Raw genomic sequence first — 25,138 nt, 5'->3', positions numbered from 1 at the left:
TGCCCACTGCACCAGTAGTGGGTGCGGTTGCGGTGGCTTTGGTTGCACTGTGATTGATCTTTCAAAAAACCCTTCGGCTGCAAGACAGCGCCGGGATGGGAAAGCTCCTCTTCAGAGGGTGGCTTAGTGTCTGGGAAAGCCTCGGTCTCAATTAAGAGCTTCCTGAGTCACTGATTGCGGGTGGCTGATGTACTCTATGTTCTTGGGTTACTCCTTGAAGAATAGTTTCCAAATAAAGCATGCGCGGGGGTGGGGTGGGAGAGCGGGGCGGGGAAGAGACCTTCTGTTTCTCCCATTTATCATCTGTGGCCTGAATGCTCCAGAGGTTAATGATACTGATTCACCAGTTTCATGAATTGTATCTTTTTCGCTCTCACCACACTGGTGTCTGCTCTGCAGTCCTCCAGAGGGGGAGGTTTCTCATACAAGAGACTCTGTGAAGTTATCCCTGTCACCATCGTAGCGCAGCAGCTTGACTGCAGAAAATAGATCAATATTTTTTTTTAAATGAGGCGGCAAAATCCCACAACTACTCGATGCCTTTTCGCATGAGTAATTGAGACGTGAAAAGAAAAAGGGCTGCAAAAAGCTATCTCCCCACCTTATAGAGAAAGCAGCCTTCCTTCCTGGTTTTTCTTTGTTGAATAGGGGATTTCACTTTGCGTGCTGTGTTATTTGGTTAATGTCACTTGTCAGTGAGATGCAGGAGGCGCCTATGTAAAAACTCATGTTCACCGTCCTACAGATTTAGAGGCTGCATCAGTAGTTGGGGCGGAGCTGAAGGATGAAAGCAGACAGTTAATTCCCAGCATTACTTGTGTCCCAATCTAATTTTCATGGGTCTCACGGTTGCAACCAAGGAAAAAGATCACAAGAAAGCTCAGGTGTAAAGTAAAATTCCTCTCTTGTATGCCCACTGGGTCTCTATTGCAAACTTATCCCCAATCTGAAAAGCCGTATTTTCTCCCTTGAGTGTGCTTTCTGCTTAGTATTGGATGGGATACGTTGGTGGTCCCCCCTCAAAGTAGACAAAAATGATAAATGCTTTTTTTTTCATTGAGATTTTTCTGAGAATTTTGGGGGGTTTATAAACCCTCACCCTCAAAATCTGAAAAAATTCAGCCAAAACCCACAACATTTCTGGTTTGGGGTTTTGTTGTTGTTTTCTGAAAAATATAACCAAAACCAGACATTGCCACAAAAAAAGTCTATTGTGACTGAAAAGCTATTTTCCATCTAAAAGAAAGTTTTAGAAGGAAAATTTTCGACCAGCGCAGCTCTTGGTGTACTGATCTGTTTTTAAGTGCACTGCTGCTCTCTACTGGATGAAATTAGAACTGCTCAACTGTGTATCATAGGCCCTATCCTGCTAACAGAGATTCTCCTTCAGCTCAAGTGGTAGGGGCTTTGTGGGGCAAGAGGGTCGGTTCTGTATTCCGGGAGGCTCATAGTTAAAGGGACCTTTAACTCACTCCCACAGCTCCCCAGTGCTTTGTTTGAAACCGACATACACCCAGCGACGTTTTTGTTGGGTGCCTTCTATAAATGAATGCAGATAAGTTGACGGGGCTGCAGGAAGCTCATCCCTCTTGTCTGTTTTGACACCAGATGAAGAAGCCTGTAGCTTATGAGGGCTGAGGGGAACTGTACATCTGATTCCCATCTGACCCCCAGTGGCGTTAGTCAGGAGTAATGTGACTGAAGTCAGTGGAGCTATATAGAGAAGAATCAGACCCTGTGTTTTACAGTGATCCCTAAAAGAGGGTGTGCTGGTTCCTTATTTTGTTCAGTGTAACATCAACTATATCAAGGAATGTTAATGTTAATTATGTTAATAATAAACTCCCTGTTATATAGTACATTGAGCTGCAAGCACATTTCCTCCCGTAGGGAGGTTTTCAGCAGCCGTGACACCAGCCATTATTCTCATTGGTTAATTCTAGCACAGAGACTAAGCTGCAAAATGTGGCTCCAGCTCTGAGCTTTGCTAAAGTTCAGGGAGTGTTTGGAGAGCCGGAGTTTTGCAACAGCCAGTTCCCGAGACTGAAGTCAGCTGCAAAGTTTGGCTCTAGATCCAGGCTTGACGGGTCAGGGATATTCAGCACAGCGCTGGGCCCTCTGTGGTTAAAATGGAATTTTAACGCTGGAAGGCATTCTCTGGCAAAGGTCTCTGTATTGCTGGGGCTTCTGCCCCGGCCTTTTTTAATAAAAAGGAAGGATGTGCAGAGGAGAGTCTGTTTAAACATAATTCAAGTCAATTGGCTACACGGAGGGGGAAAATGTTTCAATGTGGCTTCTCTGTGCTAATTAAAAAGCAGTCTTTAATCTGCAAGGATTTAAAAAATGCACTGCTTCCTGTCACTTGAACTTGAACAGAGCTCAGAGAATCCTCAAAATCTTCCCCTCACCGAGACATCCATCTGAGCATGAATAATGTTCCACACTTAAAAATGGAAATGTATGTTACATGCATCTCCCAGCCCAGAGCCAGGAACTGAGGTGCGCTGGCTGCCAGGAGATCAGCAGGTCAGCAAGATACGTTTCTTCATCTCCTTAAATTATGTAAGCTTATTGGAAAGAGCTGAAGGAAAAAAAATCCCCACTAAAGCAAAAGGTGTTGGATGTCTCTCAGCTGAATTTGGAAGCGGATTCATTGCAAATTCAGTGTGTACAGCTCCAGCTGTACATTTCACAGCTGTGCAACACCCCTTTGCTTACCCAGAACATTTCCCATGGCTGGAGTTCACTGTCAGATTTTTAAAGATACATTTATTGTCCTGGTGGGCCAGCCCCAAAGTCTGGCCTACCTTCCTCCACAATATCTGTTTCAGGTGGAAACTATAAAATTCAGTGGTTTCCTGGGCTTTTGACTTGGCTGGCTTTTGCTCTGGGTGTTTTGTTCACCAAACTGGAGCAAAAGTGCAAAGGTCAATCCACCTATTGGAAAGAAACCGAAAGGAGGGGTCCACGAAACCCTGCAAACCCCTTTGTCTCACACGCCCCTTATCTTTATCTAGACATAGTATTATTAGCATTGTTGTTATAACACTAACCTGAGACTAGATTACCATTGTGCCAGGTGCTGTCCATTAGGACTGGCTGGAAAACAGGGATTCTGTTCTGGGACAAATTTTGACATCTTGACATTTGTTTTTATTCCGATGTGGAATGAAAACAAGAGAAAGAGAGAGAGAGAGACACACACATGCAGAGCCAGCTCTGAGTAGCCAATGACCCCGTGGTGAGAGCACTTACCTGGAATTATTCTGCCTTATTCAGGGCAGGGAACTGAACTTGGGTTTCCCCATCTCTTCTCTGGTTTTGATCAGAAATTCCACCCTGCACCTGAGAAACCTGTCTGATTAAATTTCTTTAAAAAAATATGTTTCCATGAAAAGTTTCAGTTTCAGTGAATTGTCATTTTCCGATGGAAAAAAAGTTTAAAAGAATTCCTAACCAGCTCTACTATCCATACATATAATCAGAAATGGTCTCTGCCCCAAATATCTTACAGTCTAAGTAGACAAGTAAAACAAAAGGTGAGAGGGGAAGTGACTTGCCCAAGGTCATCCAGCAGGACGGTGGCAGAGGTGGGAATAGACTCCAACTGTCCTTATTCCCAGTCCAGGATCCACAGCTGAGCAATAGCTCACAATTAATATTTTAGTCAATGAGTTTCTCTTTTTCTTCAATTTGAGATTTGACTATGAGCAGAACCAACAGCCTCAAACGTATTTATTATTCAGTAATAAATAGTGCAGTGACTAGTTCTTGGCTGGCAGATCATTTAGACCATGCAGCGTGGGTAATACAATGAATGACGGGTGGTAATCAGCTTTCGTAACGCACCCACCGCACGTAACAAACCAGTGCCACTTGAATTTCAAATCGCATAGTCCGCTCTAAGCTTCACAATCCACAGCACGTGCATGAGCCTCCGAAGGCATTCAGAGCCTGACGCAAATCTCACTGAAGACCAGAATGGTATGGCTACATTGCGACTGGGAGCATGCTTCCCAGCCTTGGTAGACAGACACACACTAGCAAAAAAATAGCAGTGTGGGCATCGGGGCGTGGGCTAGCTACCCCAGTACGGAGGGTCGGGATGGCTTGTACTTGGGTGCCAGTATCGCAATGATCTGATGGCTATTTTTACTGTGCTGACTTGAGTTGAGCACAGACACGGGCACATTGAAATTTGCTTTTGGATTTCACCGGGTACGCACAGAAATGTTTTTCTCACTATTCACTAAGGTTAGAGCTGGAGGAAAAATGGAATGCTACCTTCTGTCCTTTCCCCTGTTATTACATTCGGCCTGCGAGCACTCACATAATGCCAGAACCGGATGGAAACGAAATAAAAAATGGAGGTCCTAATCCTGAAAATACATGCGGGTGCTTAGCTGGAGTTGCCTTCCATGGGACTACTCAGTCACCCCCTTCAAGTTACGCATGTGCAGCAGTGAATGCAGGGCTCAAGGTGTTGTGTGGGGCTAATCTGCGGTCTGTAATGGGTGGCCAGCCGGAAAAAGGTTAACTTCAAGCAGTGGAACAATCCCACTGAAGCAAAAAGTAACAATACTTTACAGTTACGTGGGGATTCTCACGTCTGGGTCTCAAAGCACTTTGCAGAGCAAGGCAAGTATCCTTATCCCCCTTTTAATGATGAAGCTTTCGAGGGACACCAAGAAGTGCAGTGACTTGTGCAAAGTCTCACAGTGGACTGAGCTGGGATTAGAACCCAAGTCTCGGGAAAGTGAAGGGATCTGTTCTCTAGGATGAGGGTAGTCCCCTGCCACACACGTTGGCTCCTTTCTCCCTTCCATCCATCAAAGCCAAAGCGAGAACGCAGAGGTGACGCTCAGTTCAAGCCTGTTTGCACACTCGATCTGCACAGCCAATCTACACCTCAGTCAAGCTGTATGTATGTTTCTTATTTGGCTGACCTTTACAAGCCATTAACACTGTCCACGGGATGACGTCTTGACCCCTTAACAAGATTCGTCAGCGGGGGCAGTGAATAGCTCCTTTTGACAAGGCTGGAAAGAGGCAAATTAGACCCTTCTAGAGTAGACTGTTAATATGCTATACACTGCATTTTTAGCAGCCTTCAGGGTTAGCTGTTTTTTCACTTAATCTTTGTGTGGGTGGCGGGGAGAGGAATGGAAATAAAACCCAAGTGTTTACAACTTAATGGCCCTAGCTGCCAACTTCCTATGGCTTTGTTAACTTAAGGAACTGTACCCCAAAATTCCCATTGATGCTAGTACCAATTCCCTTGCAGCCCTATGGTAGACAAAGATCCTGTCGTCGGACGCATTTTTACTTGCGATAATGTTTTCCGGGCTCTCATGAATTTTACTATGCCCCAATCCACACACACTTCTATTCCATAAGAACGTGCCATATGCTTATCAGTGGAAAAGTGGGATAAAATCCTTGGAACCACTGATAGATGATACATACAGTTCACAAATAAATAATTGCTTCCTACTAGTTATGACATGTTTACTTGTAATGAGTCATTCAGCCACTATGTACCTCTGTGTACTGCACAGAATTCCAGGGAGGGTGCGGAACCTGGTAAACAAGGAAGACAAAACTGGGAATCAAGCTGTGTGGAAGCCTGTTACTTTGTGTCTATAGGTGTAGCTGTTTCTTTACTAACCACCTTCTGTTTCAGGCAGACTGTGATTCCATATGTCATGATAAATAACATATCTGATCCTCAAAACATTCTTGATGTAACTCCAAATAATCCCTTCTGTGATACCACCACCTAGGGAGAGATGACTGAAAATCCCTGGAATCCCCTTTGCTTTTCTAATCACCATGAGGAAAATATTATTCATCTGCAGTTTCTCTCTACACAGGCTCTTACCTCTGTGCTATTTCAGATCACGTTACAATGTTTGGAGCCAGGACTAATCTTCCTAAATCATGAATGGATATCAAACAGGTAGGGTTAAAGTTAGAGCACCACACTCTATACCATATGCAATTCCTCTAGATGTGTAAGAGCCTTGGAAGAATCAAGATATAATGCCTGCTGGTCACCATACATGAAGGATCACTCCTCTGAGCAATTGTATGGGGTTTGCCCAAGGTGACACAAAGATTTATTGGCAGAGCCAAGACTAGAAGTGGGGTCTTTTAACTGCTGGTTTGGTACCCAATCTATTAGATCACACTGACTCCTGGAGCATTTTCCCCTGGGACTTCACAGCCACCCTAGTGCTGGTAACATTATTCACCCTCCTGCCGCCCTCAACCTCATCTTCCTTTTAATAGGATCCCTCTATTTGAGCTATGCTTTTGAAACACCTATATTATAATCCCAGTAATGCACCCATGGGCAGTGCCGATATGTTTCACTGAGGACATTTGCCCTGAGTTTTGATAACAAACATTCTTCCATGCCTCAGTCCTGAATCACATGAATATTTTACCCAATTAAAGTTTGCATGCTAGACCTTTAGACAGAAATCATGGCATTCCTGTAATTAATTCATTTCTATATTCCATGGCATGTCTTATTCACTAGTTAAGACTTAAAGACTACACCAAAAAAATGTTCCAGTCCAGGGGCTTTAAGTTGCTTTCTTACCCTGCAACTTCAGTTGGCCTGGTCTGTGCCCTGGAACGGCGCCTAGACATGAAATAGTGAACTTAAACCCTTAGACACATTGACAAAAGAAAACAGGCTGTCAGATATAAATATTACACCCCTTCTTTTCAAAGCACACCAAATCTCACTCCAATCTGCAGATATCATTACATAGGGAAGGCAGGGTAAGTAACACAGCATGAAATTGTCAGCGACAGCATGCAATATTGTTTGCAGAGCATAAATCAATATGGGCAATGAAAAGCTTCGTCATTTTTTTCAAGGTCTCTTGGCATTTTACACTTCTAAAGGGACACTGTCAAGATGATGCATTAAAAAAAACCCAAACCAACCCTAACATGCTATTAACTCCATCATTTATTAGAGATGAAAGAGGATGAAAGAGATTTGAAACTCCAGTTTGCTTCTCGCCGTTTGCACTGGGCCAGATTCCACTCCCTTTACAGACCTTCATCCATACCCTGCTCCAGGATCAGTTCCGATGAAATCAATATTACACATGCAATAAGGGAGGGTCAAAATCTGACTCCCAGGTTGCTTTTTGCTCAGCCTGGAGAATGATACTGGACAGGTCAGTTTCACTTCCTATTCGTCTCTTGCTTGCACAACACTGTTGTGTTTGGGTTTCCAGTACTGCAAGGGAGGACAAGAACAACAAGAACAAGTCCACCCTCAGGATGACCACCACTAAGAGGAAGTGTTTGTTCCTAGTCTGCATTATGACTTACAGTCACCCTAGTCAACAGATGTTAACATGTGAATAGCAATTATAGTGTAGGCATATCCTAAGTATATCAAGTTGGGCATCCAAAATGAGGGTCTTCAGAAATAAAGGCTACTTCAGAAAATTGGGACTTGCCTAGTGTCACACAGCAAGTAAACGGAAGGACCGGGAATGGAATCCAGATCTCCCGACTTCCAGTTTGATGCTTTTAAGAACAGAAAACGCTCAATAGCTGTAGTTCTTCAGTTTTCACGATGGATCTCTATCAGATGCACCACATCTTCTCTTTGGCATCATTTAAAGATGAGCCTGAGCCTCAAAGCTCAGCTCTGCGTCCAACTGAAGACTGAGAAGTGTTTTGTCAACATCCCCCTGAGTTAAGTAAGGAGAGCATATCTCCATTTACAGATGGGGGAACAAAAGTACAGAGAGACTTGCCCAACATCCCTCAGCAGGGCTGTGGGTCTCTTGACTCCCATACCCAAATGCTGCCATCATGGGGTGGCATTCAGCTATCCAGGTGAAGGGCACTGGATGAGAACTTAGACAGAGCGATGCTCGTCTTTTTTTGCCCAGTAGCCACAAAGAGAATTTCATGCATGGCAAAATCTGGCTCGTTGTGTCGTGGTATCATCAGCTTGAGTGTAGGTCTACACTGCAGAGGGGGCACTCCTGAGCTGACTTTGATCTAACCGAATCAAACGTAGCTGGAGAAACAATAGCAGTGGAGTCACAGCGGCCCGGCTGACAGCATGGTCTAGCTGCTGAGGTCTGTACGGTAGCCCATGGAGCTAACTTATGTAGCAGTCATGCAAGAACCCTACAGCCCTACATCCTGCAAAACATTTGCTTGAGCAGTGAGGGGCAAGTCGCTCTCGCTAAAGGTTCATAGGCCTCAAAGCCTGACGTTCACGGCTCAAGCAAATGTTTTACAGGATGCAGGCCTGTAGGTTTTTTGCATTGTTGCTACAGTTCCCAGGTGGCAAATCTCTGCCGCCACGCCTGCACTGCTATCATTTCTTGAGCTACCTTTGAGCTGGCTAGAGTAAAGCCAGGGACACCAGCCGATTTCGGTGTCGGCACACACCCTTAGGGTTACTCAAGCTGTGGATGCGCTTCTGCACAACATGCCTTCTGTTCTTAAAACACAACTGACGACGGTCTCTATAATGGCTTGTGCAGGGAAGGCCCTCCTTCCATCGTTAATCAAACGGAACTGAGGCTGTGATTTCTCAAGCAAAACAGCGATCAGGACAGATTTTCCCAGACAGCTGCCTGCATTTGCTCTTTGGCTTGTTTGCTTTGGTTCGGTGCAGACTTTTGCTAAGCTCGGATGGTTTATCACAATTGAGTTAGGCGGGGTGCGACACGCTGCCATTGAAGACAGATACTTCCTTTCCTGTGGAGAGGCAAGCTGGGTGCTTGGTTTAAGCTAAAATTGCACAATGAAGCAGTAAAGCAAGAAACCGCTGAAGCGCTGTGACGGTAAAAATCTCCCACATAATCAGTTACCTTTTTATGGCAAATTAGCCAATTAGTCATCCACTGTGGGGAGCTTTTCATGCAGCATAATGGCTACATTTTAATGTAGTTAGGGTTAGATTGTGACAGCCTGTGGGTGCACATCCTCATCACCACGGCACCTCCTCACACTGGAAAACAGCCTTGAACGGGCATTCACTTCTCCAACCCCCAATCCTGGTGGCCGCTTCCTTGGCCCCAATGGCTGGTCCCAGCCGGTATCTTCTCCCACCTCCCACTCTGGGTTTTCTGTGGCTTGGGCCTTTGGCAAAGTCACGTAACAGGTCACTCCCTTTCCAGGGGTACGCGAGGTCCAGCTTGGAAGTCCAAATCAAAGGACCAAACTCATAGTTCTTCTGCCCCGCTCTGGCTCCAATGAAATCCTCTGCTTAACGCCTTCCGCAGCGATTCTCGTATCGTCCGTCTTCCCCAGCAGGATTCCCCTACTGCTTCCCTTTGCCAGGGATGCCAGACGGTTACCTCTGAGGATCTCCCTCCTCTTATTAGTCCCTAACTGGGGCTCCCGCTCACCCCCAACAAACCTACCCTACTCCAAGTGGGTGACTCAGCCTGAATTCCTCAGGCTCTTCCTAGAGCGAAACTCCCCTTATTCCTCCTTCCAGAGATTTCCCCTCTCCCCCAAGCTCCCAGCTCTACTGAATTAGTGATCTCCTTGCTTCACTACCACAGCTAGGGTCGCTCTTTCTATTAAGCCTCATTACACCCAGCTGGGGTCACTAATGAGCCCCTTATGTTGCTCGCTCATCAGTGAGGCTGAGGGATAGGAGCAACGGTCTCAAGTTGCAGGGCGGGAGGTCTAGGTTGGACATTAGGAAAAAGTTTTTTACTAGGAGGGTGGTGAAGCACTGGAATGGGTTACCTAGGGAGGTGGTGGAATCTCCATCCTTAGAGGTTTTTAAGCTGAGGCTTGACAAAGCCCTGGTTGGGATGATATAGTTGAGGTTAGTCCTGCTTTGAGCAGGGGGTTGGACTAGATGACCTCCTGAGGTCCCTTCCAACTCTAATATTCTATGATTCTATGATAGTAGCCAAGTCATGGGCCAGGCTGAGCCCAGCTTGCCTTGAAGGGCTATTCTGGCTCTCTCACCGTGGTGGCTATGGGAGTTGGCTGGTGGCATGTCGGGCAATGAGCTGCTTCTTACAAATGGGGGAAGTGACTGGTTTACCCTATCTCTACACCCGGGGGAGGGACCGTGACTCCAGCCGGTTACAACATATTTATTTCATCTGTGAAGAAGTTTGACAAAAACTTTTTCTAAAAAAATGTTCTGCAGAAAAATGTGCCTTTCTTTTCCTCAAAAAACTGACAGCTCCCCAAACCATAACATTTTTGCCCCCCTTCCCCCCCCCTTTTTTTTAAACAGAAAATGTTCAAGGAAACCTCAGACTGTGCTCGCAAATAATGTTTTATTGAAAACCCAATTTTTTGACGGAAAATTTTTGACCCACCCTAACTATGACTGAGTTACAACAGGCTCTGCTCTCTGCTCCTGGGGCGGTGCGGCTCTGAGCTAAAGGGCAGATTGTAAAGTGACAGTGTAGCCATTAGGGCTAAATATGGCCCATGAGGAGCATCTGTGCTGACTTCACTGGAGTCACACTGGTGTATTTGGCCCACAGGATGTCAGCCACCAAGACGGAGAAGAGGTGGGCATTGTGCCAGCTGCTTTCATTAATACTTTTTTTATTTTATGAGAACAGAGATTGGCCCTGGGCCGTCTGCCATGGTGGATTAAATCCCCAAATTGAAGGTTCCTTTAGGAGAATGCTCTGCTGCTGGCAGGCCCATCCCATTTATAACATATATTGCATTGGGAAGGTCATTTCCTCCTCGCTTCGTAGAAAGGACTATTATTTGTTATTTGTATTACAGTGTTGCCGAAAGGATCCCACTGAGATCTGTTGTGCCAGGAGCTGTACAAACAGCTAGTCAAATTGAGTTTCTGCTCTAAGGAGGTTACAAGTAAACAGACTATTTAGCCCTATTTTACAGGTGCGGAGATGGAGTACAGGCCCAAAGTTACACAGGGAGTTTGTGGCAGATCCAGGATGAGGCAACCAGATCTTCTGACTCTGATCCGTTGCCTTAACAAGATAAACTGACCCTTCTAGAGGCTGGAAGGTGCTTTGAGATCCTTAATGGAAAGTGTTGTAATCTTACTATTAACAAGATCAGAGGCTTGTTATGGTTCGTGCTTCCTTCTGTTGTGCTTTGGTGCAGCCCACCTCCCGCTGAAATAAACGACACCGTGTCGCATTCCATCATGAGAAGCCATGAAACCATATTGTGGCCGGGTGAGAGGTAGATGACAGATGGTGTTTGGGGGATGAGTTATGGCTGACGTTGAGGGTAAATCTTCTAGTGCTGCCATATGGTGTGCTGCCATTAAAAAGTGAGGAGAAGGAAAGGCTCTGGCTTACTATTTTTATTAATAAGGAAAGTGATTCTCTGGCCAGGGAATAGGCACTTTGCCTGTCTCTGTGACAAATCAGGGTTACTAGGCTGACTTTTATGTGACATTAACTTCAACATTCTCCGAGCGATTTCTTCATTGGTCGCCATTCCAAGAAGCTCAGCTCATTTATTGCCGAGGGTTTCGCTGCCAGGGCTCAGTTCACTGAGGACCCCTGGTGAAAAGAGCTTTGTGCACTTAAAAAAAAAGGAGCGGCTGCCTGGGGCCTTTGCTCTAATTCATTCAGGGCTACAGCCTCTCAGCTGTGCTGAAGATGCACAGATCTTCCTTAGGGGGGAATCTAAAGGAAAAACTCTGCCATAGGTGTGTGTGTGTGTGATGTTCTGCCTCTTTAAATGTCTGGGCACTTTGTCCTCAGTGCAGAGTCTTTTGTTTGTTGTCAGCACTAGAAAGTCATCGCAGCAAATAACCGTATTTAAATAATTTCTCCGTGTCTGTCTGTCTATCTCCATCACTTCTGGGTCCAAATATAACAGTGTGGAAGGCTGGGTTTTTGTGCATCCTCCAGAGTGTATTAATTTGGGTGGGGTGAGCTGGCTTTGCTGCTATTTCAGCTGATTTTGTCAAGCCAAAAAATTATGCTTAGCTCGAAGCTTGCTCCTGGCTTGCCCTCAGCCATGAGTTCATGTCAACTGCCTAGTAGGTGAGGGAAGTGAGACCTGCTTTATCACAGTGTCAAAAGCCCTCAACTGTAAGTTCTCAAGGGCAGAGACTAGCATCTTTGTTATTTATCAGCTAAGCACCTACCCCAGTGGTACCCTGGTCCTCAGCTGAGGTTCCTGTGCACTGCTACTGCAATCTAAATAATACAATCAATAACACATAACATTTTAAGGATGCATTATTGGCTAGCGCACTGGGCTGGTAATCAAGAGCTAAGGGTTCGAATCCTGTCTTTGCCACCAGTTTGCTGGCTGACTTTGGGTAAGACATTTTGCTGCTTTGTGTCTCAGTTTCCCCATCTGTGAAAAGGTGACAGCGATACCTCTTTTGTAAAGCACTTGGAGTTTGGTGGAAGAAAAGAACTTGCTGTTATTATAAGTGAGGAATGCGTTGTCCCTTTGGATTTGCTTAGCGACCAGAGATATCACCAGCTGGTCTCATAAACACACAGCTCTAAAAGCCTGTTGCTCAAGGTCATGGGTGGTCTGTTTTCTCTTGATTCCATTGCTCAGCTATTCTTGGGAGGCAAATCCTATAATGGGATCTATTCTGGGAGAGCAGAGCCTATGGTGCAGGAGTATTACCCCACTGCCAAAGTATTTCAGTTCTGGCCTTTCCTCCTTGTGGAATGACTAATGCTTTTGTGCTAGGTGGATAGTGCTGACGTGACACTGTGAAAACAGGTTTGCTGTGAATGAGCTTTTCGGGCTTTTACATATGGATTTCATTTCTTGCAAGAAAAAAAAAAAGGGGGTTATTATGGAAGCTGTTGCTATGGTGGCCTTAGAAAGCTGGATTCTGCTCTATAAAACTTTCCAGTCATATGGAACATATTTAGGACAGTGCGTGTAGGGACCCTGCATCTAAAGCCAGCAAGATGGTTAATTGATTGGCTGGGCCATGTCATAGAATCCTAGAAAATTAAGGTTGGAAGGGACCTCAGGAGGTCATCTAGTCCAACCCCCAGGACCAAGCCCCACTAAATCATCCCAGCCAGGGCTTTGTCAAGCTGGGCCTTAAAAACCTCTAAGGATGGAGATTCCACCACCTCCCTCGGTAACCCATTCCAATGCTTCACCACCCACCTAGTGAAAAAGCTTTTCCTAATATCCAACCTAGACCTCCCCCACTGCAACTTGAGACCATTGCTCCTTGTTCTGTCATCTGCCACCACTGAGAACAGCCTAGCTCCATCCTCCCTGGAACCCCCTTTCAGGTAGTTAAAGGCTACTATCAAATCCCCCCTCACTCTTCTCTTCTGCAGACTAAATAATTGCAGTTCCTTCAGCCTCTCCTCATAAGTCATGTGCTCCAGCCCCCTCATCATTTTTGTTGCCCTCCGCTGGACTCTCTCCAATTTGTCTGCATACTTCCTCTAGTGGAGGATCCAAAACTGGACACAGTACTCCAAATGTGGCCTGACCAGTGCCAAATAGAGGGGAATAATCACTTCCCTCGATCTGCTGGCAATGCTCCTCCTAATGCAGCCCAAAATGCCATTAGCCTTCTTGGCAGCAAGGGCACACTGCTGACTCACACCCAGCTTCTTGTCCACTGTTAACCCCCAGGTCCTTTTCTGCAGAACTGCTGCCTAGCCTGTCCTTATATTGTCAGATTTTTGAAGCTTCAACTCTATTTATTAATTCATTTGCCAGGGGCTGTCCAGTCAGGACAGGGCAGGAGCAGTCATGCTATGCATTCCATAAAACCTGCTGGTCCTATGGCACAGTCCTATAGGGATTAAATCAATAGGGATCTTGTGAGGCTACTGCTAATAGGTATAAACTGTGCCCTTTGGAAGCCAGCAGACTGGTCATTAAGATCATCCAGGACACCGGTGTAGCTGGAGCAGGAGGGACTGAGCTATTGTGAGCCTGGAGGGGTAGAAGGGATCATTTGCACCTGGAGGGAGCCTGGTGCGCTCATGAGATAATTATCTCACCAGCTGGGTAGCACTGAGGAGAAAGCAAGCAGTATAAAAGGCAGAGTCAGGGCACAGGTAGGGGGCTTCCCACAACTGCTGTTCTTTAGCTGTAGCATAAACAGTAATAAAGAGGGTGGTACCTGCTAGAGTGGGTGTGCTGCTTAATTCACCAAGAGGGCTTACCAGCCAGGGCTCCCAGGAGCTGGATGGGGAGCTGCTTCACAGCTCTTCTAGAAATGTAATTGGGTTCTGGAGAAATTACTCTAAAACCCCGTTTGATAAATAATGATTTCCTTTCTGGTGGTTGTTTATGTTATGGGAGTGTCTATCGACCCCGGCTGAGATCAGTGTCCTGTCATGTTAAGCACTGAATATACACATAGTAAGAGACAGCCCCAAAAAGCTGACAATCTAAGTAGATAGTTAGAAAAAGGGAATGGGGGACAGATGGGGGAAACTAAGGCACAGACACATTATGTGACCTGCCCAAGGTCACAGAGGAAGTCTGTTGCAGAGCTAGGAAATGAACTGTGCTTTCCTGAATCCTACGCCAGTGTTTTAACCACAAGCTCCTCCTTCCTTTCTGTAACTTATTGATCCATCTTAAAGAATTCTATAGCAGGGGTAGAATTTTCTATTAAATGCCATAGGATGTTTCAAGAACGATCTACAGGGACCAGTCCCTCTTCATAGTTTCATATTCCCATCTTTCATATCGGAATGTCTCCCATGGGCAGATTTTTTGGTTTTGGTTTCCTAAAATCCTGCAAAATTGAGACTTCTACTGTGCAATTTACCGTCTGTCTTGGGAAATAAAAGTGTGAGAAGGGAGTTCTGTGCAGCCCACCTTATTTCTCACTGTGGCAGGCGGTGCTAACTGTCATGGGACTGTAATAAGTGCATTAAAACCCTTAGAAACCAAATAACATGTAGCATTCTTGATGCATTATCAAACACCAAACTTACCCCATCACCTCCAAAATCCTGGCACTAACATGTTTGCTTTCATCACATTGTTCATTTACTCGGTGTGTTCTGCCACCTCCACCACCCCATGACTGTCTTGTCTAGATTGTAACGTTTCAGGGCTAGAACTGTCTTCTGCTCTGTGTTTCTACAGCAGAGTGGGGCCCCAGTCCTGGTTGATCCTTAGGCACAGCCGTAAATAAACATGATTAATAATATAAGGGTTAAAACTCAAGGTAACAGGTCAGTATTTACCACCTAAAAATCCCTCTCTCCCTTTCATGTTTCCTTTCCCGCATCACCACAATCAGGAGGGAAGTGTTCATTTGGATTTATAGTTGGGAATCTAGATTCAGCTGAAATGTTTGTGGGCAAAAATTTGCCCGTGGGATAATCCACCACTGGTGAATCCAGCTATTACAGTTCCTGGAGGGGATGGAGCAAAGGAACATGTGGACATCAGGGGAGTCACGCTGATTCACCCTGGCCAAGGGCCCAGATCTAGTATGAGAGGGCAGGAGTGCCCTGTGCAGCCACACAGAGCCGTCTCCTGCACCTGCTCCCTGGGACATCGCCTGGGTTGCTAGAGGCCCTGATAGTTTAATGAGCAGTTAGTATGCTGGGATTTTGCACTGCAGAGCTGTGCGAGGGGGTTCGGGTGGGTTTCTATAACCCAACTGAACTGGCTGGTCAGGGGGATGAATAGCACTTCTGTTTGGTCCTAGCAGCTTGGGTTTCAGCTTGGAGAGGGACCGTGTGTTTGAGCAGCAGGAGAGGCTGTGGTTTACAAAACAAATAAACCACTGTGGCCTATAAGCACGAGTCATCTGTTATTCTAAAGGGTCCGAGGATAATTTACCACCGCTGCCAAATGCCCATATGTTTCCTGAGGCAAGTTACACAGGGGAGCTGAGACAAAGAGGGAAAAGAATCTCCATCAGGCTTTCTTTCCAAGCTGCTTTTCTCTCTTTCGTACACGACATCCTCCTCCCAGGATCGCAGAGCACTTTATAAAAGTGGGTTCGGTTTTTATCCCCATTTAGGCTCAGGGCAAGGTGACAGAGGTCAAAGTCATACCATGAGTCGATGCAATTGAAAAGGTCCCGGGCCTCTTCCGCCCGCAGCCCCACCCCCTGCTCCACCCCAGGCCCTGCCGCTTGCTGCCTGTCATGTCCCTCTCTCTGCTCAGCCTCCCCCACCCCCAGCTGTCTCCCTCTGGGGGAAGGGGGAGTGTGGAAGAGATGGCGAGGACTGAGCAAAGGGAGGTGGTGGCCAGCGGGCCAGGCGGGGGAGGGATGGAGTGTGGGCGGGGCTGTGGGCGGGGCCATGGGCAGAAGAGGCGGGGCAGGACTTTTCTGCCCTGGGGGCCCGGAATTGCTATGGATGGGCCTGGATGTCTAGTAAATTCTCACGCAGTGCTTCGAAGCTTCATTGCTAACTATTGATAAATGGGACCATTACGAATCTAAACCTGGGTCTGGCAATGTGAGGTGGAAAAAGCATGCACAGGGTCGGGGTAGAGGGAGGAGTTAGGAAGTGTGAACACGTGAGAATAATTTTAACTAACTGGCCCTAGTGGGCACTAGTTTCTTTCCAGTGTGCGCAGAGGGGAGCCCAGGAAATGGAACCTGGATATGGAAAAGACCTATCTGATCACCCAGTCCCCGTCCAGGCCATGCAGGGTTGTTCCCGATGTTTCAGCATAGGTTTAAATGCGGTTCTGTGTGTGAAGTTGGTCTCAGAGGGATTCTGTAGCCAGTATTAGATAAAAATGCTTTGTCCAAGGACTTCAAAGTGCTTTAAACACAAAAGAACCAAGGGTGGGATTTGCAAAAGCCACTTAAGTGACGTATGGATGCAAGTCCTGGCTCCTAAATCACATAGGAGCTTTTGAAAATGTTACCTTAAGCCTTTAATTAACTTGAGTAAGTAAAATGAATTACAGATGGGCAAACTGAGGGACAGAGAAGTTAGTGAGTAACTCAGAGAGTCAGTGGCAGTCACAGATAGAACTCAGGAGTCCTGTGGACTTTATTTGTTCCCATGTGAGAGGTTGGAAATCTCAGCAAACAGCTCCTATTATACTGAGCTTTGAAAAACCAGTATCCAGCCAAGGGATCTTGCAGTATTTGGGATGGACATGAGCACATTGCCCCTATGCTCCCGCCGCTGTGCTAGCTACCCTCGTACCCTTCCACTTCTGGGTGCAAGCCAAGGGACATTGTTTTTAAGCCCTGAGAAATCTAGGTACCCCAGAGTCTGCCTCTCTCACTGTGCACCCACATGGAAGCTGAGATTAATAGAGGTGCTTTTGTTATGATTTTATTATGATTTATTATTTGTATTACTGTACATCTTAGGAGGACCCCATTGTGCCAGGTGCTGTACAAACACAGAACAAAAAGATTGTCCCTGTCCTTTGCTGGGATCGGTAGGAGGAGGGATGTTCTCGTGGTTCTCTCCTTTGACGCCATGTAGCTTTGTTGCTTTCTTGCTGATGTTGCAGTGCTGGGGTGAGGGGGCTGTGTTCTGTCTCTGAGCTCTTTCTTCAGTCTCTGCATATTCCTTCTGGTCTGTTTCTTCTCCCAGTGGAGCGATCCAGCTGGGGCAGCGTCCCAGGACTGTCTATCCCTTGAGCTGTTATCTCGTGGAGAATTTTAAAAATGCATGTTGCCGCCCATTGGCCATGTTTTCCAAACCCCTGGGCCAGATTTTCAGCTGGTGTAAACTGAGGTCGTTCCGTTGAGTTCAGTGATTGAGAGCAGCTGAGGATCTGGCCTCCTGCATTTGTAACTGCAGCTATACGGGTGCCTTTATCACAGACTTTTATTTGTTCCCTGTAATATTCCTGCCAGTCTATTTCTTCCCCCAGCAGAGTGAGTCAGATTGAGTCATACCCCAGGACTCTCTCTCCTGGTCAAGTGGCTAAAACAAGACATCTGTTAACTGTTGTCTGGGATAAACTCTTCTACAAGCACTAACTGGATTACTGGGATTTTTCGAATGCTAAACTATTTCATCACAGAACTGGGGCATACATGCTAGAGAGAGGAAAAGCCTATTAAATCCTCTACTCCAGCTCTCTACTAGGGCAGGGTTGTTCCCCACAGGACACTTTCTTAAGTTATTGCCAGTCCTGTTTGAGGCTAGGATTTCCAAAGCAGGTTGAGGTAGTGAGGGTGCCAGCTCCCACTGAATTTCCATTGGAATTGGGTGCCAAGAGACGGAGCTTCCATCAATCCCTCCGGGAGACTATTCTGTCTCCTAATGTAGCTCCCTGGGTGGAAGACTTCCCTGGTATTCAACCTAAATTTCCCCCTCTCCTTTTGGACAATGCAGATGGTTTTATGCTCGATAGAGGATTTTGACCTCTGAAGAAGTCAGTCAAGACCCTTCTACCAGCCCCAAACTCACATAAAGAAAGGAAATCTACACTGCAGGCGAATTGAGCGGCTGGGATCCTTTCTGAGAGCTTTCACAACAGGTCTTTCTTTTGCCGGGATAGCCTTTTCATTGCATTTAGGGAAACAGCTTCATACTCTGACGCAGATATCAGGAACTTAGGAAGTGTCATCATGGATCAGACGTGGGAGTCCGTCTAGCCAATAGCTTGTCTCCAGCACTGGCCAGCCCCCTATAATTCAGAGGAAGGTGTAAGAAGACAGGAAGGATGGCTCAGTGGTTAGGGCACTAGTCCTAGCCAAGGGCAATCTGGGTTCAAACTGTAGTGCCACAGGCTTCTTGTGTGACCATGGGCTACTCACTTGGCCTCTCTGTGGCCTTACCTCCCAGGGTGTTTGGGGAATAAAGGCATTGAAGACTGTGAAGTGCTCAGGTTCTGTGGTGAAGTAAATTCTTGAAATATGATAGACGATGGGGATCCCCTAGTGGGATGTTATGGAATAAGCTTCTCACCTCCTTTTGTTTGCGGTTGCTTTATGCCCTGAACCAAACTTGTGTCTTAAATTCATCCTTAGTGTTCTAGCACTGGATGTTCTTGTTACCATGGAAATGTCACTCTTTGAACCCCGCTAAACTCTTGGCTTCAGTGATTTCCTGTGGCGGTGAGTTCCACAGGCTAATTGTGCCTCATCAGGGGAAAAAGGCATTTTCCTTTGATCGCTTAAAAATGTGCTGCTATTCATGGTGTGTTTGCATGATAAGGCAGGCTGAAAAGAAGTGCCCAATCTCTTTCCCATGACAGGGATTTGACTGGTATGCACATAGAGGGATTGAATTCGGTGAGGCCCTGAGTCCGCTCTCATTTAAGTCAATAGGAACGCTTCTCTTGACATACATGGGAGAAGGAGCACACTGTGGGTCTTTAAGCTTTGTTTGTGTGTGCATGTGAGGGGCGATCCTGCCCAAACCAGTCAAATCTTTACCCAGCAGCTCAAAAAACAAACAAGCCCGTAATTCATCTGGGCCCAGGCTGCTTGTGTGCTGTGAAGTCGCCAGACATGCTTCATGGAGTGTGATATCAGACATGCTGTTATCATTTTCAGCTCACACTGGAGTCTCCTAGAGACAGCTCAGACACAGGGGTGTTTGCGATAGGGAACAACTCAGGTGGCTCTGGCATGGAGGCAGCTCACAGACAAGGTACCTCCTGCTCTTAGGTGCGCCAGTGCAAACCTTTGATACTGTACAACTTGGACGGGAAAAGGGGGAAAAAATGGTGCTGGCAGGGATAATTGAATCAGAACAAATGTCCTGGCCATGGAATCAATCAGTGGCAGGAATTCACCCCCAATGGCTTATCTTTTGCCTCCTGAAGCCAGGTGGGGGATTGCTGGAGGTGATTTGGGGGTAGTCTAGCTGGAAGCTATACAGGGCTGCAGAGCACCAGTCCCACCCCCAAGTGGTGTTTTGATTGATTGTTGATTATAATTGGTACCTGTGACGTGACACGCCCCTGCCCCACTGACGGACAGGCTAACGAGCATTCCTGCAGGCAGGCTGTGCCAATTAGGCACACCTGCACAACATGCTTCCTCTGGAGAAGGGGAGGAGAAAAAGGTGAAACTTGTCACAAGGTGGGGGGGAGTTTGCCCAGGAGAAGAGGCTGCTAGGATGTGTTGATGAGCTCCAGTAGCAAGGGGAGCTTGGCTGGGGGCAGTGGCTAACTTTTCCTTCCCTCCTCCCGTCCGGGATTTGGGACAGACTGATACCACAGGCCTGGTACAAGAAGGGGCTCCAGAGGGCTGCACCCAGCCTGTGGCCTGTGGCGGGACCTGGGGAGCATTGCCAGGGACTAGAAGTAATGGGGCTCAGAAAGGAGTGAGCTGAAATCCTGCTGGGAACAGAGAGATTGCTCGGGCGTGGGGGCTCCCGCAGGGGACCCAGGGACAAGAGCCCAGGCTGAGAACTGGCCCACTGCAGTATCTATGAAAACCGCATGGCCGCTGTGTTGCCACGTTGCTGTTCTCTCTTCCTTTTCACTTCTCCTTCTACATCATCAGCACCCTCCACGGGCCATCCCACCCAGCAGGGAGCTGCGTGTTAGTCAGAGGTAGATATTTTGCATTGACACAGCCCCTTTCCCCCAAGAGACTTCAGGACGTCGGTCTTTACAGAGCAGAATGTTATCCCCACTTAGGGGGGCGGGGAGCGGAGGAAACTAAAGCATGCTGAGATGACGCACAAGGTCAACACAGTGAATCCATAACAGAGCTGGAAATAGGCCCCAAGTCTTCTGACTTCCCAAGCCTTTGCTCTGACCACTAGGCAATTCTGCAAGTAGCAGACTCGTAGAATGAGCGCACGGTGTGTATCATAGAATCACAGGCAGGCAGGACCGGACGGGACCTCGAGAAGTCATCAAGCCCAGCCCTCTGTGCTGGGTCATGACCAAGCAAATCTAAACCATCCCAGACAGGGGCTGCCAACATGTTCTTAAAAACCTCCACTGATGGTGATTCCACAACCGCTCTCGGAAGCCTTTTCCAATACTTAACGCTAGAAAGCTTTTCCTAAAATTGAATCGAAATCTCCCTTGTGGAAGATGAAGGCCCCTTACTTCTTGCCCTACCTACAGCTGAGATGGAGAACAATCAATCACCAGCCTCTTTATCACAGCCCTTAACATATTTGAAGCCTGTTATTAGGTCCCCCTCGGTTTTCTTTTCTCAAGACTAAACGTACCAAGCTTTTTTTAACCTTTCCTCCTAGGTCAGGTTTTCTAAACCTTTTTGTCATTTTTGTTGCTCTCCTCCGCACTCTCATCAGTTCGTTCACGTCTTTCCTAAAGTGTGACGCCCAGAATAGCACACGGTGCTCCAGCTGTGGCCCCAGCAGGGCCGAGCAGAGTGGAACAGTTAGTTCCTGTGTCTTACATACAACATTCCCGTTAACACAGCCCGGAATGATGTCAGCCTTCGTCACATTGTGGACTCGTGTTCCGTTTGGGATGCACTATAACCCCTGGATCCTTAGCAGCAGTACTAGCATCTAGCCAGCCATTCCCCATTTGGTAACTGCGCATTTGATTTTTCCTTCTGAAGTGAAGCATCTTGCATGTGTCTTTATGGAATTTCATCGCGTTGAATTCAGGCCAACTCTCTGATTTCTCAAGGTGGTTTCGATTTCTAATCCTGTCCTCCAAAATGCTTGCTGCCCTTTCCAGCTTGGTGTCATCTGCATATTTTATAAGCATGGTCTCCACTCCATTCTCAAAGTCATTCATGAAAATATTGACTAGAACTGGACCCACGCCTGACCCCTGTGAAACTCCACTGGATACACCCTTCCAGTTTGACAGTGAACCATTGATAACTGCTCTTCAAGCGCAACCTTTCATTCGGTAGTGCACCCACCTGATAGTAAATTAATCAACACTGCATTTCCCTCGTTTGCTTGTGGGGATGTCATGTGGGACTGTGTCAAAGCCTTACTAAAGTTAAGATATATCATATCTACTGCTTCCCCCCATCTACCAGACCAGTATAACTGCCAAAGATCTAGACTTTGCCTCCCCCACAAACGTGGAGTTGGTTGGGCTACCATTTTGGGCCAGTCATTCATCAACTCGCTAACATTTCCTCCTCCTTCCCTTTCCACCCTGCTCCTTTTGCATCCACGACAAATAGTGTAAGCCAGACTCCAGCCCGGAAAGAGAAACCCAGATGTTGTGTATGCTACACTCCATTGAAAAACCAGACTGCGTTCTGGATTTATGGGGCAATAGAGACAGAGGTGACTGGGCTGCACACACGCCATGAATGGCTGCTGTCTCACAACAGCGCTGGCCCCAGATCTTTTCTCACTTCAGTCACAGCTGGTGAATATCATTGGAAAATGGGTGAGGAAGGAGGAGGGACAGAGGCGCTGGCGAAGGGGAACCTGTCTACGGAAAAGGCAAAAGCTGTGCTTTTTTGTCAATGGGAGCACGGTGGAGGGGAGATTGAAAGGAGATAATTTCTCTTGAAAATGGAACCTTCTCTTGGGGCTGGGGAGATGAGTTTTTTCATGAAAGCCCCAAAAATTTCAAAGCAAAATTTTCAACCAAACCCAAACAATTTTTATCAGCCTCAAAATTTGTCACGGAAGGCCACTAGATGGTAGTATAACTGACAGATAACGCGCCCCTGGTCAGAGAGCACTAAACGGCCGTTCTGTGTGTCAGCGACGGGAGCTCTGGGACAGTTCTGTCACTCGGTCGGACTCGCTAGCCAGGCTTCGGGGACAGATGTGTCACCGTACAGCCGTTCCTGTGGTCGTGCCTGAGCTTGGTTTGTCACCTGGTGGCAGCAAATCAATGTTCCAGTCTGGCGGGGTTTGATCCAAAGGAGCTGACGCGTTAGTGATTCTGGAGCAGTTGTGGGGTGGGGAAAGGAGCTGCGAATGGTGGCTTTTATCCAGCCCAACCTGGTCCATCTTTATGTCACCTCTGTCCCCAGTGAATATTGCTATGGTCCTCTCAGATCTGTCTCTTTCTAGACCTTGAATGACCTATCTCTCTCTAACGTCAGCTCTTGTCCCAGCTTGGAGATTACTTTTGGCAAATACATTCCAGCGTCCAATTCAGCAACCGAATGCATTGCTTGGAATTTACAATGGACGCGGGGTTAGTATGAGCACTAGACAAGCAAATCAAAGCAGAATTTGGGGGGCGGAGGGGGGAAAGGAGGTGAGGGAGTTAAAAAAGAGAAGCCGGGGGCTTTGAAAAACTCCACTCTGGCCTTAATCTGAGTTGACGCTGAGGCTCGCTCGCGGCGCTGGTAATAAGCAAGAGAAATGGCTTAGTGGAGGGGCGTTTTTGTGCAGTCTTCGGAGGCAGCTGAAGTGCAGCCGCTGTAATCACAGCGCTGGGTTTGTTAAGCAATTCCAGATGTTGCACTGGATGAGGTCATCCAGGGACTCGGCGCTAGGCAGCCGTCACGACTTTTCCATCTGGCAGATGTGCCCAGAGGAGGGGAGGGTGTCACTTTGGGGGCTGGCTCCCTGGGAAGGAGGATACCCCCTTGCGTTTGGTAGACACTGAGGCACAAAGGTCCTGATCTCCAGAGCAGCTCAGCAGCCACGCCCTGCGCGCTTTCCCCTGGAGTTCTCAGCGTGTGCAGCTGCGTCGCCTCGTGCCACCAGCTTAGCACGTCTTCGTGGCTAGGCAGAGTCAGGACTGGTTGGTGCTCCAGAGAGATCCCCCCACCATGCTGTAACAGCTGGGACTCTTCCTTGGGAGCAAATACTGACCCAGGCCTGGCGTTCACCTGGCGTTCACACTGATTGAAAGGAAATAATTTCTCTTGAAAATGGAACCTGGCGTTCACACGGGAGCCCTCGCTGAGCTATCTTTTAATGACAGTAACTCCTCTTCCTCTCCCCAAGCTCCTGGGGTTTTAACCGGACACGATCGTCCCCCACTTCCTGCCCTAAACTGTTGCCGGGCCATCGCGAGATTTCAGTGGAGGGTGAGCTGGTCGCTGGGTATAGCCTGAAAATCAGTTTGAGGGGCGTCTTCGGAGCTGTCTGGGTAAGAAGTGCAAATCTCGTCAACCAACCGGCGCTCCTGTCAAGCTGCCCCTACGCTCGCCCACACTCTTCTTTGTTCTGCTCTTCCTCTAGAGGCCAAGCTCCATTCTCCACACACAGGGAAAAGGTGGTGAGGGGCAGAACGGTGCAGCTCCCCTGCCTGGAGTAAAAGGGCTGAGCGTGGTCACGGAGCTCACCCAGCAGACAATATACGATTGTATCTGACAGGCCATATGAACGTTAGGCTTAAACCCCAGACATGGGAGTTAGACTTTCTCTAGCTGACATTCAGGGGTGCCAGACCCATTTTAGTTGCTCAGCGAACACCCATAAACTTCTTCGAGAGAAACAGGAGGAAGACAACCCCTGTGTGGGAGCATGGCAAAGGACCACGCCCCACACAGCCGCTGGAAAGGCTGGTGGAGATGTCAGAGAGCTGCCCGGCCTCACAGCAGGGTGGGAAAGAGCAGAGCAGAGAGAAAGGACATTTACACCAGCTTACGGGACCGTGGAGTGGCTTTGTCTTAAAGGATAGGATGCCAGAAAAGCCTGGGGAGGGTGCAAATCCAACGAGCTTCATTTGCCACTCACGTGAGCAATATTGGCAGCTGCAGGATGAAGAGCTGGGGCTCACTTTGCTTGTGAAGTGGGTGGACGTTTCATGGACCAAATAGAACATGGCATTAGAGTTTCCAGCATGAGACGCCTCTTCCACCCACGACACTGGGGCTATTCTGGAGGGGAACATTATCCTACCTTAGGATAGGACAGGGCAGAGAACTGGGGGACAGGAGACAGGGGTTGCATTCCAAGGCGATTGTTTGACTCACGTAACCTTTCCGTGTTTGGCTTCTGTGTCTACCAACCACATGGCCCCATCACCACTGTGTCTGGGCGGGTCAAGCTGTCTGTAAAAATGTAGAGGCCGATACCCATTTACAACTTGCTTTGTGCTTTACGGGTGCCGACGTCTGTCCAGGCGTGAAGTTCTGCGGTGAATGTGCTGCACAGCAATAGATCGGCAGATGGCGGTGTCTCTGCTGCTGCTCTTTTAGTCTGGCTGGGGAAGGCGATGGCTCGCCAGGATGGGAGGGCCCCGTGGTAGCTGGAAGGCAGTGGGTCACGGACAGGCAGGGTGTCTGGGAGGAGCACGGTGTGGAAAGCAGCTGGCAGAGCATGCATGGGGGCCTGCGGAGTGCTAGGGCAAAGGGCCTAAGAAGGTGCCTGACTTCCACTGAAAGTCCATG

The sequence above is a fragment of the Emydura macquarii genome, unplaced genomic scaffold, assembly GCF_026122565.2.
Source record: "Emydura macquarii macquarii isolate MOO-44397 ecotype Brisbane River unplaced genomic scaffold, CSIRO-AGI_Emac_v2 contig_691, whole genome shotgun sequence".
In the NCBI taxonomy this organism is placed as follows: Eukaryota; Metazoa; Chordata; order Testudines; family Chelidae; genus Emydura; species Emydura macquarii.
Note: the sequence above shows the minus strand (reverse complement) of the source record.